This window comes from Elaeis guineensis, chromosome 16 (genome assembly GCF_000442705.2).
Source record: "Elaeis guineensis isolate ETL-2024a chromosome 16, EG11, whole genome shotgun sequence".
Classification (NCBI taxonomy): Eukaryota; Viridiplantae; Streptophyta; class Magnoliopsida; order Arecales; family Arecaceae; genus Elaeis; species Elaeis guineensis.
Genome location: NC_026008.2, coordinates 30,241,629 through 30,247,044, shown reverse-complemented (window position 1 = coordinate 30,247,044; position 5,416 = coordinate 30,241,629).

The following is a 5,416-nucleotide window of genomic DNA, read 5'->3' as shown; positions in this document are numbered from 1 at the left end:
TGGGCAGTTTGGCCGGAGCCAGCGTTGCCAGCTTGGGGAGAAGGTCAGCCCTGGTATTTTTCAACTTTGGGATCTGTCTGATGTTGAAGCTGCTAAAGGTGGGGACGAGCTCCTTTACCCTTTCAAGGTATTTGGTCATACTGTCCTCCCGCGCTTCGTAACTTCCGCTGACTTGTCCCACTACTAGTTGAGAGTCGCTGTGGACCCGGAGCTAATCTATTTTCAGCTCTTTGGCGATCCTTAGTCCTGCAATCAGAGCTTCATATTTCGCTCCATTGTTTGTTGTGGGAAACTCAAAAAGCAGAGCGTACTCCACGATGATTCCCTCCGGACTGACCAAGATCAGGCCTGCACCTGCGCCTGACATGTTGGAAGACCCATCCACATAGAGGGCCCAAAAGCGATCAGAGGGATCTGCTTCTTCTTTGGGGAGTTCGGTCGGGACTTCAGGTCGTCAATTTCGTTTTGTTCAGGTTCAGCCTCCTCTGGGATAGTACACTCCACTATGAAATCTGTCAGTATTTGGGCCTTCACTGCTGGCCTGGGTCGATAGTTGATGTCGAATTCTGTGAGCTCGATCACCCACTTTGCCATCCTCCCAGAGGCGTCCGCCCGGTGCAAAATTGCTTTGATTGGTTGATCGGTGAGCAGCGTCACGGTGTGCCCTTGAAAGTAGGGCCGGAGCCTCTGGGCTGCAATCAACAAGGCGTAAGTCAGTTTTTCTAATTTGGTGTACCTGGTCTCGACGTCCCTCAACGCGCGGCTGACATAGTAGATTGGCCGTTGGACTTTCGCTTCTTCTTTGACAAGGACGGCCGTGAGAGCCATGGGAGAGACCGCCAGGTATAAAAATAGTTCCTCCCCAGGCTCCGACTTTACCAACAGCGGGGGTGAGCCGAGGTAGCTTCTTAGTTCTTCGAACGCCTGTTGGCACTCAGAAGTCCAACAGAAGTTCTTCGGCTGCTTGAGGGTTTGAAAGAAGGGTAAGCATCATTCGACCGACCTTGCGACGAAGTGATTCAGGGCCGCTATCCTCCCCGTGAGGCGCTGAACCTCTTTTATCGACTTTAGGACGGCCATCTCCTGGATGGTGCGAATTTTTTCTGGATTGGCCTCGATCCCGCGCCCCGACACCATGAAGCCTAGGAACTTTTCCGAGGTTACTCCGAAAGCGCATTTAGTTGGGTTCAGCTTCATTCTATATTTTCGGAGAGCGTCGAAGGTCTCCTCGAGGTCGGCGATGTGATCTCTGAAAGATTTGCTTTTTACGAGCATATCGTCCACGTAGACCTCCATGTTACAGCCGATCTGCTCCTTGAAGATTTTGTTCACCAACCGTTGGTAGGTTGCACCCATATTTTTGAGGCCGAAAGGCATGACCCTGTAACAGTAAAGGCCATGATTAGTGATGAAAGCTGTCTTTTCTTTGTCTTCCGGTGCCATTCTGATTTGATTATAGCCGGAGAACGCATCCATGAAGGTGAGGAGCTCATGGCCCGAGGTCGCATCCACCAGTTAATCGATTCTGGGAAGGAGGTAGCTATCCTTTGGACAGGCCTTATTCAGCTTTTTGAAGTCTATGCACATCCTCCATTTGCCGTTTGCTTTTTTGACTAGGACAACGTTGGAAATCCAATCAGGATAATTGACTTCCTTAATGAATCCGGCTTTAAGGAGCTTGTCCACTTCCTCGGCTATCGCCTTCTGCCTCTCCGGTGCATGATCTTGGATTTTTTCTTTCATCGGTCGATGCTTTGGATCGACGGCCAGGCGATGCTCCATGACTTCCGTGTCAATCCCTGGCATGTCTGCTGAAATCCAAGCAAAAACGTCCGCATTCCTTCGTAGAAAATCAATGAGACGCATCCGCACCTCCTCCCCCAGGTTGGAGCCGATCATCGCTACATGCTCCGCGTTCCCGTCATTCAAAGGGATTGATACCAGATCTTCAATTGGGGCACCCCTCTCTTCGGTGAGATCATCGCGAGCATCCAGTCCATCGACGGGACAGGGGTCAGATTGGTCGCTTCTTTGCAAGGCTATGTTGTAGCAGTGTCTGGCCAGGGCTTGGTCTCCCCGGACCTCTCCGATCTCCTGGTTGGTGGGGAATTTCAACTTCAAATTATAGGTTGATACGATGGCTCAGAGAGCATTGAGGTCAAATCGGCCGAGGATTGCATTGTAGGCTGACGGCGCCTTCACCACCAAAAAATTCATCAGAGCCCTGGATTGTCTTGGATATCGACCTGCGGCCACAGTCAAAGTTATTATTCCTTCCGTCGGAACAGCGTCGTTGGTAAACCCTACCAGAGGGGAGCTAATCGGTCTCAAATGGCCATCAAGGATGGACATTCTTGAAAAGGCATCGTAGAACAAGATGTCAGCCAAGCTTCCATTGTCGACAAGAATGCGACGGACGTCGTAATTTGCTATATTCATGGAAACTACGACCGCGTCGTTATGAGAGAATTGGACTCCCTGAGCATCTTCTTCAGTAAAGGTTATGGGCTCTTCAATCTTTTGCCGCTTGGGGGGTACGGTCGGTACGTTGGTTGCTTCCTGCTGGGATCCTCCCGAGATGGTTTTGGCGAAATCCGTCGGAGGCCGATTGTCTGACCACTCCATGTCGGCGACCATTATCGGAGGATGCAGGGCCTGGGAAACCAGAGGTGAGACCGGGGCCCGAGATATGGCTGCGGAGGCCGTGGGTAGCCGTGCGGATGCTTCGCGAGAAGACATCGGGCGAGGATCCAGTGGGGGAAGGAAGAGCGGGTGTCGGAGAAGATGACCGGAGGCGGCTCCGTTGAGCGCTCCTTTAAGAACAAGGGTACCATGCGAAGGTTCAGCCCTTCCTCTAGCGTCAATCCTGTTGGTGCAAAAATCCGCTTACGCCGGAGAAGCTGGAGTCACGGTCGCCGTCAGAACCTGCAAAAGAAGTCTAAACCAGAGGTGGGGTTGCTCCGATAAGACCCTCCGACGCTCAAGTCAGTTCTCTGCCTCAACAAGAATGGAGTGCTTGAACGAAAATTTTAGCAGAGTTTCTAGGTAAAAATGAGAGCTTATAGAATAATGTATCTGGGGTTTCCCTTTTATAGACGGAGGGGGCAACAAATTGATAGCGACGCTTGTAACCGTCTGGTAGTGGGCCGTCTGGTAGTGGGCCGTCCAGAGTCAGGAGGAATTTATTACGGAGGGTAGTGGAGTGGGATCGTGGCTATCACCGTGGCTCGCCACGTGGAATCAGTTACGGGGAGTGGAGCGGCGTCCGCTGTCATGACTCGTCAGGGAGTGATGGAATCGCACAGGATCCGCCGCAAGGAGTGGAGCAGAATCGTGGCCGTTAATACGGCCTACTAGGGAGTAATGGAGCTACGTAGGGTCCGCCGCAGGGAGTGGAGCAGTGTTGTCCGTTACTGGGGCCTGCCAGGGGGTCCAGACTTGTCGGCCGAAGTTCAGTTGGAGTCGATAGCGAGGTCCGGTACCCGTAGGAGTTTGGGCGAAGTCTTCCCGCAGTCGGAATAGAAGACGAAGTCTGGCTTCCGTAGGAGTCCGGACGAAGTCTACTTGCAGTTGGGGTCGTGGGCGGAGTCTGGCTCCCGTAGGAGTCCGGATGAAGTCTGTCTGCAGCCGTTGGAGTCGAGGATGGAGCCCGGCTCCGATAGGAATCCGGGCGGAGTCTCCCTGCAATTAAAATCAAAGGCGAAGTCCGGCTCCCGTAGGAGTCCGGACAAGGCTTACCAGCAGTTGAAGTTGAGGACGGAGCCCGGCTCCCGTAGGAGTCCGGGCAGAGTTTACTTGCGGTTGAAGTCGTAGGCGGAGTTTGACTCCCATAGGAGCCCGGACGAAGTCTGTCTGCAGCCGTTAGAGTCGAGGATGGAGCCCGGCTCCCGTAGGAGTCCGATCGGAGTCTACTTGCGGTCGAAGTCGTGGGCAGAGTCCGGCTCCCGTAGGAGTCCGGACGAAATCTGCCTGCAGCCGTTGGAGTCGAGGATGAAGCCCGACTCCCGTAGGAGTCCGGGCGGAGTCTTCCTGCAATTAAAATCAAAGGCGAAGTCTAGCTCCCGTAGGAGTCCGGACAAGGCTTACCAGCAGTTGAAGTTGAGGACGGAGCCCGGCTCCCGTAGGAGTCCTGGCGGAGTCTACTTGCGGTTGAAGTCGTGGGCGGAGTCCGGCTCCCGTAGGAGTCCGGACGAAGTCTGTCTGCAGCCGTTGGAGTCGAGGATGAAATCTGGCTCCCGTAGGAGTCCGGGTGGAGTCTTCCTGCAATTAAAGTCAAAGGCGAAGTCCGGCTCCCGTAGGAGTTCGGACAAGGCTTACCAGTAGTTGAAGTTGAGGACAGAGCCCGACTCCCGTAGGAGTCCGGGCGGAGCGATGGGAGTTCACCAACGGCAGTCGAAAGTCGGAAGAGACTTGCGAGGGTCAATCCCGCCAAGAATTTCGGCCGAGGGTATTTTATACCCAACAATATTAAAATTCTTCGATCTGACCGAAGAGGTGAATATTTTTTCAGTAAATTTTTGACATATCTAGAAGAAAGTGAAATTCTCTCCTAATGGACCCCTCTAGGGATACCACAGCATAATGACGTCTCAGAAAGGAAGAATCGAACCTTGTTGGATATAGTTCAGTCCATGATAGGGCTTGCAACTTTACCAATCTCTTTTTGGGGATATACACTTAAAACAATCTGTCTTGTGTCAATAATATTCCGAGCAAGTCAGTTTGTAAGATACCATATGAGATATGGTCAGGACGTAGGCCGAACCTCTCTTACTTTAGGGTCTAGAGGTGTCCAGCTAATGTTAAACGATTATAAACTGACAAGCTCAGTCCTAAGTCCAATAAGTATAATTTCATAGGGTATCCCAAAGAAATGAGGAGATATTACTTTTATCTACCTGCTGAACAAAAGATGTTTGCCAGCAGTAAGACATATTTTTTGGAAAAAAAAATTCTTAGTAAAGGAATAAGTGCTTCTAAAATCGAGCTTGATAAAGTTCAACAGGTAGAGAACCGACATCAATGATTGAATCTAAACCAGATTTGATGAGATCAAACTTGAAGCCCAATGAACAAACATCCTTAAGGCGATCTGATAGAATACCGCATCAGCCAGATAGATACTTAGGTTTCTTGATCCAAGATGGAGATCCTATCGAATTTGATGAGAACGATGAAGATTCGATCATCTATATGGATGCAATACAGAGATCCAACTCTGATAAATGGCTTGAAGCCATGAAATTCAAAATAAAGTCCATGAAGGTCAACAATGTATGGATATTAGTTGACCCACCTGAAGGGGTAAAGTCCATAGGGTGTAAGTGGGTCTTTAAGAGGAAGAGGGGCGCAGACAGGAAGGTGAAGACCTATAAAGTCCATTTGGTTGTCAAGGGTTATCATCAGCATTATGGTA